The following is a 16,642-nucleotide window of genomic DNA, read 5'->3' as shown; positions in this document are numbered from 1 at the left end:
GTGAATTCAGAAATCATTACTCCCTTTAACTACTTAAGGTTTAATTACTGTTGCAGATGTTGGTGGTGGTGCACTTTGATCAGATCACGATCAAGAACCTCTTGGGGGCAGTTTTAGTTAAACATTACATGCTATTACTGTTTTGGAGATGTGAGTAGATGCTGTATTTATATGTTTGTGACCAGTGGCGTAGCTAAGTTTTGGGCGCCCGCCACCCATGCAACCCCCCCCCCCCCCCCCCAATCCCCTGGGTGTGTGTAACTATAGCACCGCAGCCCCCGGCGCCCCCACATGCACAGCGCCCCCCCCCCCCCCCCCGCGCGGTGGCGGGGGCTGCGGTGCTATAGTTACGCCGCTGTTTGTGACAGATGTGATATGATCGTAGCGCATATAGGAAAGGCCATCCTGCAATAAAATCCTGATACTTTTTGCTGGCAGTACGCAAGTTTATTGACAGGAAGTCGGCATTTTGGGGTGGTGACCGGCCGTTTCTGGGAGTGTCAGGTAATACGCAGGTGTGCCCAGGCTTTTGAGGGGAAGTCATCAGATCACGCATCAGATCGGAATCAGAGATAAAACACATGCCATTTGCCACTTTTCACCCGATTTCTCGGCCAATCCGGCGGAATCCGGCAGAATCACTGTGAAGTTATACGCGTGCGCTCGCCACACTATATATTCTCAACTCCACGCCGACGTGGATAGTAGGGGAATGAAAAGGTCGGAGGACGCGCACCACCGCCCCTCGCGGGCTCGCTGCCCTCGCCACGCTTCGGGTTGGCGTCTATCGTGGGGTGGTGTTTACGTCGTAAAATTTGGAGGTCTAGGGAATATTTTAGATTGAATCCAATGTAAAATCGGGTCCAGGGACCCGATTTACATTTGATTCAATCTAAAAATCGGGTCGGTCGCATCGATCGCATCGCATGCGACCAAATCGCATGCGATGTGATCGACGCGATTTTTCCGACACGACCACCCCGATGTAAATCGGTGTGGCCGTGCTAGGAAACAAGTACCGTTTATTGTACTATGGACGGATGTAAAGGCCGCCGCTTTCTTTTAGCGTTGTATATGTTACTGTTCTCTTTTTGCCTTAGAAAATTTGTTGTAATTTCAAGTAATTCCTGCAATTAGTCCTACAACTCCAAAGGCGGCATTATCCGGCATTTAGGCACAGTACGTCCAAAATTGTGTTTCCGTTCTGTAAATCCTGACTTTAGACACGACACTATAGCGCACACCCAGAGATATGCATGTCATTTAGCACTAATAGACATAAATAGGTAATAATGCATTGCTTCCAGCTCTGCGGGTCATGTAAGGTGAGCGTTACAAAGGGTAGTTCTGGACAATGACGCATTGCGCTCAACATCAGAAGGATAATTGCAGACTTCACATCTCAGTAAGTATGAGGTGAGGTCAGAAGACCATTGCGGCTGACAGTCAGGAGGGGATGTTGCAATTATTTTCAGTCTGTTGGGACTTGTTATCGCAACACATAAAGTGCATCTCTAATAACCCAACTTCCCCCTTCACCGTGCATGGAGGGGTCTGAGGGGCTGTGGGGTTCCATGGAGAGAGCTTCATAGTATGCTCCTGCTCTGGGCAGTGCCGCCATATACGGCCTTTCTCCGGGCACTGTGGCACCGAACTGCACCACTGCTTGTATTACTGCAGTTTTATAATGTGACCTCATTGAGAATGGATGTTTATCGTAAATATCCATTCACAGGGGGTGTATGAGGGTGACATCATACCATGGTTGCTGACCATCAAATATTTTCTCCGTGTTGACAGCTATGAGTCCGTCTTGACGGAACTATATTTGCGGCCTCTGGTCCGAGAACGGGGAGGGTGTCCGACGTCCTGTGTCGTCAGCCGCCCACTTGCATTAGCATGGGGACACCCAGCATTTCCCTGGGCACACCCACAGTTTTTTGGGACACAGCCCCCTGCCCGCCTCCTTACGGCCCCCTAATGTGTGATTGCACAGCAGCCCTACACATGCACATGTAAGAATATACGCATGCGCAAGGTGAAAACATCAGTCCCCGGTGCGAATACGCCAGGGACCAATCAAACTTGAATCAGGCCCAAAGTGTATATTCTGAATCCCTGCTTACATATCAGCTGTTTTACAGGGGAAGTCATTTTTGCAGCATTACTAGAACAATTTTTAGAAATTCTACAAAAAATAAAAGAAGATATATTTGTGAAATGAAAATAATTTCTTGTGCAAAACATATTAGGTGGAAATTGAGCAGTTACTTAGATTGTGTAATTTAACAATTTTGTCATTTTCAGTGGAATTTCATTGGTTACAGATTTAAAAAGATAACAGAAGTAAAACAGTTTCTGTGGAGTATTTTCCAAAAAGAAGATTTTCCACTGTCGATGATTACTGTGTAAAAAAATATCATTTTAGTACACGGCATCAGAACCCTCTGTGTGTGTGTGATGCTTTCTAAGATATAGGAAATGCTTATAGGCCCTTATTCTGGTTCACTCGCAAAGGCCCATTCATTCTCAAATGGACAAAACCATGTGCACTGCAGGTGGGGCAGATGTAACGTGCAGAGAGAATTAGAGTTGGGTGTTTTATTGTTTCTGTGCAGGGAAAATACTGACTGCTTCATTTAACACTGCAATATAGATCTCACTTTGAAGTAAAACCCCGCCCAAATCTAACTCTCTCTGCACTTGTTACATCTGCCCCACCTGCAGTGCACATGGTTTTGTCCATTTGAGAAGGAATCTGCCTTTGCGAGTGAACCAGAATAAGGGCCATAGTATGTTATTGTAAAAATATCACCTATACAATTAAATTAGGCCAAGTGGACCCATAATTTGGATCTGAATAATGGAAAAACCAAATGATTGAATAAGAAAAGAGGTGGTTTAAACCTCCATGATGGGGGATTGCATGGGTGCTGATCACAAGTGCCTATAGCAGTGTATGAGTGTGGTACTGGTGGATGTTTATTGAAGGGACTGACAGCGGCGTAACTAGATTTTCTGCGCCCCCCTGCCGACAATGCAGGAGGCGCCCCCCCGGTAAGAAAAAACGGAGCGGAGGGGAGCCGGGGTACGGCGCGGGGGGGGTTGTGTTTGTGTGTGTTTGTATGTATGTGTGACGTGTTTGTGTATATGTGTTTGTGTGTGTTACCTCTGGCCGGCGTGGCCGCATCCGTCTGCGCCGGGTCCCGGGCGGCTCTCCCATTTACTGCTGCTAATGAAAAAGTGACACTTGGAAAATGGCTGCCCCCATACTGCAGACGAAAAACTGTCTGCGGTATGGGGGCAGCCATTTTCCAAGTGTCACCTTTTTGTATTAGAAGCGCTGCGGCTGCCGTGACTCGGGAGAGCTGGGACCCGGTGCAAATAAAACCACCGGCGGCAGAAGGCAACCAGTGAATAACTATCGTCCCGCAGCCCCCCCGGCGCCCACATACCCTCAGCGCCTCCCCGCCACCGCGAGGGCTGCGGGACGGTAGTTACGCCACTGGGGACTGATAATAGTTTAATAAATAGCTAGCAATTTTTGGTACTTGTGTATTATCACGGCGCCCACGATTTCCATCTTATGGCATCTTATACAATTTAAAATTATATTATAATTTAATATTATATATATATATGGCATACAATGAGATGAGATGAGATGCGATTTTAAATTGTATAAGCACACTAATGGGTGCTTACAATGTTAAATGCACCTCCACGCCACCCCCACTATCAACGCCAACCCAAAGCGTGGCGAGCGCAGCGAGCCCACGAGGGGCGGCGGTACGCGTCCTCCGACCTTTTCATACCCCCACTATCCATGTCGGCGTGGAGTTGATTTTATATAGTGTGGCGAGCTCAGCTCGCCACCGAGCCTGAAGCAAGGCGAGCGCAGTGAACCCCGCGAGGGGACGCGTAATACATGTAAAGTAAAACGCAGCATCTCGCCACGCTTCGGGCTCGGTGGCTCGCTGCGCTCGCCATGCCGACATGGATAATGTGGGTATGAAAATGTTGGAGGACACGTACCGCCGCCGCTCGTCCATGCTTTGGGTTGGCGTTGATAGTGGGGGTGGTGTGGGGGTGCATTTAACATTGTAAGCACCCATTAGGGTGCTTATACAATTAAAAATCTTATAGGGGGGGGGCAATTAACATTGAAAGCACCCATTAGTGTGCTTATACAATTTAAAATCGTATTGCATCTCATCTCATCTCATTGTATGCCATATACAATGGTATACAATTTTAAATTGTATAAGATCGGGTCCCATCGCATCTCATCTCAGTGCATATTATAAGCCTTATGGTATGCAATGCGATGGGCGCCGTGATAATACACAAGTACCCAAGTTTCTCTGCCAAAATTTACATCTCTTTATTTGTTGTAAAGTTTCGTGGTTTACACCCATCTGAAAGAAGGTTTCTAAACTTATCTCAAAGGCAAACTTAGTTGATAAATGGATATTTCAGTCCCAAATAACCATCTTAGGAGCTGGTAGATAAACGAAATAAGGTCATAGATCCAATTAAATCGAAGAAGGTGTCGTAGAAGATATGATAAACAGTCCGAAGAATATACATATAAATGGTTAAAGGAACTTGCGATAGAAGAAGGGTTGTCTGGAATTTGCCCCAACTGGATAGCGTAGGCAAAACTGGTGGCTGGGAAAATAATGAGAGGAAGGGCTGCCAGAGCCTATGTCCTGAATGGAGGGGGTCCCGGCCAGTTAGGGCAACATCACCCAGAAAGCAAAGCAGGGAAACCAGGAGAACCAGCATCAACAGCTGGAGAAACCCAAAGAGCGAGACACAGGAACAAGGCTTTCTGTGGATGACACACTAACAGCTATCATCGGGAGAAACCCCTAATACTGCGAGGAAAGCTGTGATTGGGTCCAGCAAATTTGGTAAGCTGAACACAGTGCTTTTCCTTTCCTTTCTTTTCTTTTTTTTTCTTTTCTTTGCAAACTATAGTTACTCTCCTGGGTGCACCTCCACTTCCTAGATGTACGGAGAGAGCATGCCCTCTCTCGAATAATTCAGCTATTGTGGATGACACATATACCTTCGCCTTTATACTTTTTCTCAGACATTAATCTGTGCACTGGTCGACATCCCTACCCCCTTTCCCCTCAACAGTGAACACAGTGCTGCCTGGCAAATCAGCATTTTGCCAATTATCAAAATGGCGGCAGCCAGCACCCGTTGCCAACAGACAGACATGCGTTGGCCTCCCTTGGGGCCTGCTCTCCACTGTGACTTCTGCCAGCAGCCTGCAGCGGATATATATTGTAAACTGTTAGGGCCATATTAGGGTGGTGCAGAAGGTGCTCTGCACACAGTGCATCAGAGCCAGGGGTGCATAATTCACATCGATAATCAATATACCGCTTATGACAGACTAGGACCCGTCCGCAGATGCAATCGGGACCAGGGAGAGGCACAAATAGTACTAACATCACATGAACCAAGGTGGGGCCAGGACAGGGTGCTGGAGGCACTTGTTACAGCGCTGGAGCAGCCATAACAAGCTGCTGTTGTATGTGACAGGAGATCTCTTTTCCTTTTACAAGACATATTCAACGATAAAATATATTGTGGCAGGGACATCACACTGTACTTCCACATGTAGATAATGTGGAGGATCCGGTCCAGGTTTTAGAGCAGCAGCAGGGAAACTGATGTGTTCAAAGTGGGGCTGATTAGCAGCACCTGTGCTCTCCTCATATAAGGGTCTCCAGGGCAGATACTCATTGCTCCTGATGGTGCACTAGCTGCCCAGGTGATAGGCCGGGGCGTGGGCTACGGTAGGAACCACTGGAGCTTTCTGAGGAGTGGGTACTATGCTGTATGCTGCAGTGCTGTAACTATACTTGCCTATGCTGGTTACCTGGTATGCTGTGTACCTGCTACAAAATAATGACCAAGACTTTATCTTATCCAGTGCATGTGATTCCTTGACACAATATGCGCTTACGTGATTTCCTTTTAACACACTATTCTACATTCCCGTATCCATAATCCTCAATCCCTTTAAAAAAAAAAGACATCAAATTTCAACAATTTTTAAAAATCTGCAAACCAGACCCCCCCCCCAGTAAGGAGGTGCAGGTCTGGTGTTGGGAGAAACGCAGCGAGACAGGCGAACAGATAGAAGATGAAGTATGTTTAAGCCTCCAATCATTATTTATGCAATAATCCTCTCTCCTAATCTGCATTGCTAAAAAGAAGCAAGACTAAGCATTTTTACCAAAATATATTGCGGCTATATTTAAGCTAATTTTCTGCTGTCACCCGGCTGATGGATGTGCGCTCTCGTTCCCATAACTCTTCATGCCGCGGTGTAAAAGCTCATCAAAAACTCCTTATTCACCCTGCATTAGCAAAGCGGAGCGGAATCATTACCTGCTCACCTACAGGAGTGTAGAGTTTAGCAATAATAGGGCTATAAATAAGAAATGCTTCAATTATATTTTATACTACAACCCATCAGCCGTCCGGACGACCCGGCCAGAGAACATTGCTACTTAAACATATGTTAGCCAATCAGAGAGTTTGGGGTTTATACCGGGGTCTCAGAAATCATCTTCAGCTCTGTTTTGGATATTCACCTCGATCCGCTAATTTTCTGTTATCAGAAAAAGTTGCAGGAGTTTATCGCTGGCCACTTCCTCCTAGTGCTGAAGCTGCTGCCTCTAATCATGACAGAGAGGATGAAACGTCATCAACGCCATCTGCCCAATGTCGTCTTAGAGGGCAAGTAAAATCCAAAATGCCAAAGTTCAGTAACACAAAGAAAAAAAATAGTGTAAATAGTTTGTGGAGAAACGTAAGCTTACCAACATGCCATTTGCGACACAGAGTGGCAAGGCGATATCAGACCCCCCCCTCCCCCACCACCCCGCTAGAAATTTTAAGGGAGTTAAGCTGTCATAAAAAACACAGCAAGCAACTGCACCTTCTAAAGACATGGTATCACAAATCCCCAAGGAGAGTCCAAGGTTGTCGTGGTTGTGATGCCTGACCTTCCCATCACTCTATGGGAAGAGGTGGCTCCTTCCACCATTTGCAGTACGCCCTCTGCATGTGCTGGAAGGATCACCCACAGTCCAGTTCCTGATTTTGGTATTGAAGGTGTCAATGTTGTACACCAGAGGAGGATATTGATGTAGATGGCGCTGAGGAGGAAGTTGACCAGGAGGATGCTGCTGATGGTGATGTGGTTTGCTTAAATAAGGCAACGGGCGAGACAAGTGTTGTCCATGGAATGCAAAAGGCCATCGCCATGCCTGGACAGAGAACCAAAAAATCCACCTCTTTGGTCTGGAATTATTTTTATCTACATCCAGGCAACAATTGTCTCGCCATATGTAGCTTATGTAAAGCTGTAATAAGCAGGGGTAAGGACGTTGGCCACCTAGGGACATCCTCACTTATACGTCACCTGAACTGTGGATATGACCGTAAGCAGGCCAAGGACACTTAAATCCCTTGATCCTGTTGTATCCAAGTTCCTGAAAACCACACCAGCAAGTCACTCCTCATCAATATCCTCCTTGATCCAGATCGGGGGGAGTCCTGCAGGCCATGTCACCGGCATGACTGACTCCTCTTCTATCTGGGTTTCCTCTGGAGGATCCTGCAGTGCTACATCTACTGCTGCTGCTGCTGCTGGGAGTCGTTCATCATCCCAGAGGGGAAGTCAGACCACAACTACATCTATCGCTAAGCAATTGACTGTCCTACAGTCATTTGCAATGAGGAAAAAGAACAACAGCGGTCACCCTATGGCAAAGCAGATAACTGCAGCCTTGACAGCTATGTTGGTGTTAGACATGCGTCTGGTGTCCGCCATTGGTGAAGTAGGATTTAGACGATTGATGGAGGTATTGTGTCCCCGGTACCAAATCCCATCTAGAGTCAACTTCACTAGGCAGGCAATACCCAGGATGTACAGAGACATCCAAAAGAGTGTCTCCGTGTCCTGAAAAATACAGTTGTACCCACTGTCTATTTAACCATGGACATGTGGACAAGTGGATCAGGGCAAACTAAGGACTATATGACTGTGACAGCCCACTGGGTAGATGCATCGCCTTCCGCAGCAACAGCAGCAGCATCTCCTGTACCCCAGCTCCATCCAAGGCAGGCTACGCTGTGTGTCACCAGTTTAAATAAAGGGTGACACCCTCTTAGAGAAACTGAAGGAAATCATTGCACAGTGGCTTACCCCACTTAGACTCTCCTTGTGGTATCGGAAAATGTCAGCAACATTGTGTGGGCATTACATATGGGCAAATTCCCACATGTGCCATGTTTTGCCCATACAATAAATTTGGTGGTGCAGCATTTCCTAAAAAGTGACAGGGGCGGGCAGGAGATGCTTGCCATGGCCTGCAAAATTGCAGCAAACTTTTGCCATTCTGCTACTGCCTGCCAAAGACTGGCGTGCCATCAATCCCTCCTGAACCTGCCATGCCATCACCTCAAACAAGAGGTTGTGATGCACTGGAACTCCACCCTCTATAGGCAGAGGACGGAGGAGCAGCAAAAGGCTACTCAAGCCTACACAGCCACCTATGACATAGACAAAGGAGCGGGGATGCACCTGACTCAAGCGCAGTAGAGGCTGCTTTCCATGTTGTGCAAGATTCAACTTGCCACACGGGAAGTCAGTACCGACACTGCCAGCTTGAGTCAGATGATTCCCCTGATCAGGCTGTTGCAGAAGCAGCAGGAGAAAGTGAAGGAGGAGCTAAAGCTTTGCGATTCCGCAAAATATGTAGCTCGTGTGGATGAAGCCCTCCATACGCTTTGCCAGGATACGAGGGTGGTCAGTCTATTAAAGTCAGAGGGATACATTTTGGCCACCGTGCTCGATCCTCGGTTTAAAGTGTATGTTGAGTCTCTGTTTCCAGCGGACACAATTCTACAGCAGTGCAGAGACCTGCTGGTCAAGAGATTGTTCATTTTCTTCCACACCTGTGCCTCTGAGGAAACAGCTCAAATGTCCTACCTGGGTCAGGCGATGCAGGCAGCGATGCAGGGCAGGCAGGAGCGAGTTTGAACATCTGGTCCGGACTGAAGGACCTGCCAACAATTACTAACATGTCTACTGTCGCTGCATATGATGCTGTCACCATTGACAAAATGGTGGAGGATTACTTTGGTGACAGTATCCAAGTAGGAATACCTGCAGGAAAAATAGGCATTTTGAAGGCCCTCTACAAACTGGGTCTATTTTATCTGAGTTGTCCCCCCTCCAGTGTGTACTCTGAAAGAGTTTTTAGTGCAGCGGGGAACCTGGTCAGTGATCAGTGTAGGAGGTTGGTTCCGCAAAATGTGGAGAAGATGATGTTCATCAAAATTAATTATCAATTTCTACAACCAAGACCAGTAATTACCTCCAGAGACTACAGAGGGAGCTGTGATTGCGGATTCCAGTGGGGATGAATTGATAATCTGTGAGGATGAGGATGTACACACTGAAGGGGGTGAGGAATCGGAGGATGATTGCAGAGTCGGTATGCACAGGAAGAAAAATGAATTGCTTCTTTTTGGTTGGGGCAAAAACAAACCAATCATTTCAGCCACAGTCGTGTGGCAGACCCTGTTGCTGAAATGATTGGTTTGTTAAAGTGTGCATGTCCTATTTACACAACATAAGGGTGGGTGGGATGGCCCAAGGACATTTCCATCTCACACTTCTTTTTTTTGGCATTACAGTATGTGGTCTTTGGGGCCTAGTTTTTCAAACAGCCATCCTGTTTCCCGCTGCAGTGCCCCTCCTACTGTAGATGGGCCATGTGTTTGTACCGCCCACTTGTGTCGCTTATTATAGTCATCCAGTTACTGTACCTCAGTGCAACCTTTTGGCCTAAAAACAAAGGTACTTGTGTACTTTCACGGCACGAGCGTGCGCCAGCTCTGCGCTACGCTATGTTTGTTTTCTGCCATTTGAATCTTGGCAGCTCGCCAGCTCTAAGCTACGTTATGAGCGTAGCGCCTGCACGGCCAGCTCGTGGCAGCTGCTAAGTTTGGATTCTGCCTAAGCTACGTTATCAGCTGCTTATAGCGCTTCTAGGCTGCTGACGTTGGCCAATGGCTGCCTCACTTTTACGGCTGCCTTACTTTGCTAAGCTAGTGACCGCCTCTCACACAGCGCTGGCGCCCGCATGATATCCTGTCTTCTGTGGAGAGGGGATAATGCGGACGTTGGTGGAGAGGCGCTCCATTTGTGTGATACGTTGGTGCGTCTGAGACGCCCATGCGTCTTAGTAACTATTGCGACTGGGTACAGTAACTAGGTATTCGGGAGCACAAAGATGGGTGCGGACGCAAGTGCGTCACATGCACAATAAAGGAGGCATTTGCCAGTGCTCCATGTTACATACTGGCAAATGCCTCCATTTGATACCCCCACTATCCACGGCAGCCCAAATCGTGGCGAGCGCAATCTTTTCATACCCACACTATCCACGTTGGCGTGGAGTTGATTTTATATAGTGTGGCGAGCGCAGCGAGGACAACTTCACATGTATTCCGCTGTGTTCTCCACGCTTCAGGCTCGGTGGCTCACTGCACTCACCACACTATATAAAATCAACTCCACGCCGACGTGGATAGTGGGGGTATGAAGAGGTCGGAAGGACGCTGTGAGGATCCCGGGATCATGCAGCAGCGCAGCGCGACTTATGCCTCACGCAGAGCCCCGGGGTCACTCCGAGTTCCAAAGATCGCACAGGAATACACAATAGCAAAGGTACAAAAGTATTACCTTTATTTTATACACGGGTTATACATGTAAAATCAGCAATTACAGTCTATATACATTATATACAGAAAGGCCATCAGTATTAGTCACGTTATCAGAACCTTACCACGATATCACTCAGGTTAGCTTCAGATGGACAGGACCCGCAAGTCCACAACTTCCAGCGCTGACGCTCAGTCACTTCTCTTACCTCTCTCCCTGCAAACACCCACTTACATCCCAAAAGCACCCCTCCCTCAGGAATTCTTAACCCTTCCTATGCTGGGTGCAGTTGCATGAATGTAACAGGGTCTCCTATTACCTGTCCAGGGGCTGATTAACTCACTCCCTTCATCTGGCTTTGAAGCTTGTGTATGTGAGGGATTTCACACCTTCATGTAAACAGATCTCTTCTCTGGAGACTGACCCTGGTGTTATCCATCCTTTAGCTTCTTGTTATTTGGGGGGGAAGTGGAAGTCTCTGCCACTACCTGTTGTCTCTGTTACTAAACAGCCTATAAAGAGGCCCTTTGATCCCTGAACCTAAGACTACACAAAATAAACACATTCCAATCTAATCATTTGGTCCATTCTAGCCAGACCATTTGTCTCCACATATACAGTTGCATTATTTGAGTAATATACATTTGGGAAGACTGCCAAATTAATTAACTTCATAGTCACAAATCCCTTATTCATGATACCATCACAGTTTACTAAGAACAGGACCTGGAGGCAGTGACGTAACCACGGGCAACGCTGATCCTCCCTACCAGTTTCTCCTGTGCCCAGAAAACTATCTTCTTGCCTTCATATGCATATGTAACAGTATGGGATACAGTATACAAAGCTTTGGGAACATATTACAGTCATTTACATAACATGAGGGAATATTTCCCTCCAGTAGCACACATACTCAGCCTAATGGAATAACCTATTTGGATTATTCAGTATAACATCCTATTATTGTCCGACATACAGCCCTGTCATGTCCCCTGTATACAGCAGTCTGGGGAACACAGCTCAGATATGAATACAGTCAGTATAACATCCTATTATTGTCCGACATACAGCCCTGTGATGTCCCCTGTATACAGCAGTCTGGGGAACACAGCTCAGATATGAATACAGTCAGTGATAATATCTGGTTATCGCCGGCATTTTGCAATTCTCTTTGCTGAAGCGCAGAAAGAGGCGGGAGAACAACATATGACGGAAAGGGGCGTGGCCTGGTTTCGTCACACAGCACCCCTGTTGTTTACCGCCGCTGCGATTCACGGCTACACAATGTCCCTGCGTATTGCTTATCCTTGGCCCTCCTGGGCTCAGCCATTCACAGTTTGGCGCACAACCTCCAGTACTCCTGGTATAGGGTTTTCCACTGTCAGGTGGGAATGTTTCCTCCTCTCCTTCCCTTTTGGTTGTTCCTCCTCCCTCCGCCTCTGGCGAAACTGGGAGGGGCCCGATCTGCGCACGCAGACCAGCATCAGGGAACCTGGCCGCTCTTAACAACAGTGCTGATGTTGGCTGCAGAGGAGCGGCGGGTACCGACAATGTCCCTCCCTCAAACGCCTTCATATCCACCCCACTTGGGTCTGAAACCTCCCTCAGCCCCTGAAGCTGCTGGGTCTCCCCTGGGCAACCTTCCATCCATGTCTGTTCATCCACCTTGCAGGGCCTCAGCACACTCTGCCACCACCTGCCCTCATCAGTAGGCAGTGGCCCAGGGAATTCTCCTTCACACCATGGCTGCAGAAGAGCAGGGGGTATCCGCAATCCTTCCCCGGCTCTTCCCTCAAAAGCCCCCACAAACACCTCCCCCAGTTCTAGATGGTCCTCTGGACCCTTACGTGATGATTGAAGGGTCCTGCTGGTGGGATCCTTCTCTCCCACCTCCCAGGGCCTGAGCACACCCAGCCCCCACCTGCCCTCAGCAGCAGGCAGCGGTCCTGGGGATTCTCCTTCACACAATGGCTTCAAAGAAGCAGGGGGTATCCGCAAGTCTCCCCCTGATTTTCCCACAATCCCCCCCCTTGGGTCGAACACCTCCCCCAGCCCTTTGAACAATAACTGCTGGGCCTCCCCTGGGCAAACTTCCATCTTCCCCAGGGTGCACTGCTTCCCCAGCCTGGCTATGAGAGGGACTGGTGGGGTGGCATTGTACGGCAGCACTGCTGGCATCTCCCTTACAGCCCCAGGTGCAAACTCACATTCTCTTGCTCGTGCCATGCTGGGTGGTGAGGTGTCTTCCTCTGAGGCGCAGGGGGGTGATGAGCTATGCCTCTGACCATCCCCTCCATGTTTGCTTGCTTGGCTGCCTGTTTGCTGCAGCGGCTCCCCGGGCACATAATTACAGTCAGTCACTCTTGCAGGGGACTCGCAGAAGCGCTGCACCCCAGCCTCTACTCCCTGCTCTGGCACCCCGGTCACATACCTGCCTTTTGACTTCAGATCCTCCTGGCTCGGATGGCTAAGTGGGAACCGTCCTGGATAATCCTCCTGGGGAGGTAGAGTGGCAGAGCACACACCAGACACATTTCCTTCCATCTCCCCCTGCTGAATATGCTGGGGCTCCTGGGGCAAGATGTCCTCATTCGCTGGGCCGCTGGTGGTCATGTAGGGGAGAAGTACTGCCCCCTCTGCTGGGGCACAATCATTGTAGACTCCCTGGCCGCTAGTTTCAAAGTCTCCATCTCCCACATCTGCAAAAGGGAAGATGTACTGCCATTCTTCCTGGGGTGCCATTTTTGGGTGCACCCCCATCCTTTGGATAGCTGCTTGGAGCAGTGGCTGACCGCTGCTTTGTACCTCCTGTGGCAAGGCCTCAGCCATCACAGTCCCAGCCTCCAAGATCTGCTCTGCTCTGGGGCTATTCTCTGGGGCAGCCCCTGCACTGTATACTGGCACTGCTCCATCTATCATGGGCTCCGTGTGCACCAGTCCATCATCACCAGGTGGGGCCACAGAGCCCAGCTCCGCCACACTACTTGGCACAATGCAGGGGGAATAAATATCCTCTTCCCGATATCCATCTGCTACAATCACAGTCCATGATGTTCGGGCTCCTTTAGAGTCCGGGGTCCCTGGTGCGATATCACAGGGACACTCCACAGCTAGTTCCTCATTTCCCAACTCACTGAATGGGAACAGTTCTGTGATTTCTCCCTGTGTCAGTGGGGGATCTAGTTCTGTGGCTCTCTGAGGATGCATGAGCCGCAGCAGCCGCTGTTCCTCTGCCTCCCCCCGCTGACACTGGTCCAGCTACTCTGGGGAATTCAGCTGCCCCTGTGCCAGGGCGACCCTCTCTGCATTATCATAACAGTGCAGGAGACACTGCAACTGCTCCTGGACACTTCTCAGTTCTCCTGGACACAGGACACAGTTCCTATACACGCTGAATGCATGTAGCGGGTCCTCTTGTTGCTCATACACCCATCGAATAAGAGTGCAGTGTGAGCGGCCTTCAGGGGGTGTGCTGCATCGTAGCCTCCATTCGTCAGTTAGGTCCTCCAGACTCATTCTTGCTAATGGAGCTCCAGATTCTGCAGGCCACAGTTCCTCTGCCTCCCCCCCTGGGTTCTCGGTAGTGGACCCCTCGGTCATCCACCCCGGTGGCACCATCAACTCCTCCTCCCTTTGAGTTCTCTTCGCGGGCTCCTTCCCAGGAACCACTTTACCCGGTGCTGGCACGCTGGCCTCAGCGATCCGGCTTCTATGCATTAGCTGATGCGTGGCGTTACTTACTTCTGTGACAAAAGCCTTCCACGCCACCGTATGCAGCAGGTTTCCTGCAGCAGCCTCAGATACATACTGCTTAAATTCATCGGTCAGGTAAGCTGCTTTCTCCTCTGTAGTAGCTCCTGTCCATACATTAATCCACCGATATGCTGCTTCCCAATCCTCCCAGAGGGACTGCATTAGCGTGGATGGGCTTCTCCAGTCCCATTCCTCAGCCAGACGACTCCATGACGATTCCTCATCTATGAGCCTCACTGCTCTGGGTGACTGTGGGCACCTCTTGCCTCTCTTTGGACGTCTCTGTCCTTTTCCTGGAGCCATTCTCCACACGGGCTGCACTCGTAGAGCTTGGTCAGCGTCACTTGCTGGACCCCCTTACGTCAGCTTCCGCTTCTGGGCCACGGCACACTCCGCCGTTCCCTCGCTTGCAGGGATTGTCCCCTGGACAAGCCGGCACTTAAGCGGAATTCTTCCCTCGCTTAATGCCCTCGCAAAGTATACTTTTTCTTCTCCCCGGCATCCTTGTTAGGAACAATGGTTACCAGGTCCCTCAAACATGAGCTAATACTGGCCAATTACTGGCTATTGTGTTTCCAGAGCCTGGTCGCATCAAGATACGAGCCCCTAGCTCTCCCTCCTTTGGGTGTGCGATCCCCACCGCTTGCCACCAATTGTGAGGATCCCGGGATCATGCAGCAGCGCAGCGCGACTTATGCCTCACGCAGAGCCCCGGGGTCACTCCGAGTTCCAAAGATCGCACAGGAATACACAATAGCAAAGGTACAAAAGTATTACCTTTATTTTATACACGGGTTATACATGTAAAATCAGCAATTACAGTCTATATACATTATATACAGAAAGGCCATCAGTATTAGTCACGTTATCAGAACCTTACCACGACACCACTCAGGTTAGCTTCAGATGGACAGGACCCGCAAGTCCACAACTTCCAGCGCTGATGCTCAGTCACTTCTCTCCCTCTCTCCCTGCAATCACACACTTACATCCCAAAAGCACCCCTCTCCCCCTCCCTTAGGAATTCTTAACCCTTCCTATGCTGGGTGCAGTTGCATGAATGTAACAGAGTCCCCTATTACCTGTCCAGGGGCTGATTAACTCGGAGTGAGTTAATCAGCCCCTGGACAGGTAATAGGGGACTCTGAAGGGAGTCTTCATCTGGCTTTGAAGCTTGTGTATGTGAGGGATTTCACACCTTCATGTAAACAGATCTCTTCTCTGGAGACTGACCATAGGACCTTGGGGAAAATGTATTGGGCAGCTAGTACCTGTTGTCTCTGTTACTAAACAGCCTATAAAGAGGCCCTTTGATCCCTGAACCACAAACTATACACAAACTGAACAGATTCTAATCTAAGCATTTGGTCACTTCTAGCCGGACCATTTGTCTCCACATATACAGTTATAAGTAATACGCATTTGGGAAGACTGCCATAATTAACTTCATAGTCACAAATCCCTTATTCATGATACCATCGCAGTTTACTAAGAACAGGACCTGGAGGCAGTGACGTAACCACGGGCAACGCTGATCCTCCCTACCAGTTTCTCCTGTGCCCAGAAAACTATCTTCTTGCCTTCATATGCATATGTAACAGTATGGGATACAGTATACAAAGCTTTGGGAACATATTACAGTCATTTACATAACATGAGGGAATATTTCCCTCCAGTAGCACACATACTCAGCCTAATGGAATAACCTGTTTGGATTATTCAGTATAACATCCTATTATTGTCCGACATACCGCCCTGTGATGTCCCCTGTATACAGCAGTCTGGGGAACACAGCTCAGATATGAATACATCAGTGATAATATCCGGTTATCGCCGGCATTTTGCAATTCTCTTTGCTGAAGCGCAGAAAGAGGCGGGAGAACAACATATGACGGAAAGGGGCGTGGCCTGGTTTCGTCACAGACGCGTAACGCATGCGCTTGCCACGCTATGGGCTGCCGTGGATAGTGGGTGTGTTTCAGGAACACATTCACACCTGACATATCATACATCTGAGACAGTAATGACGACACGTGTTAACTGTTAGCTGTAATTTACTGAAGATTAAGAAGACTAAATAAGGATTAATGATTCAATAACAATACAATTAATAAGAACAATAAA

This window comes from Crinia signifera, chromosome 5, assembly GCF_055691185.1.
Source record: "Crinia signifera chromosome 5, ASM5569118v1, whole genome shotgun sequence".
Taxonomy (NCBI): domain Eukaryota; kingdom Metazoa; phylum Chordata; class Amphibia; order Anura; family Myobatrachidae; genus Crinia; species Crinia signifera.
Note: the sequence above shows the minus strand (reverse complement) of the source record.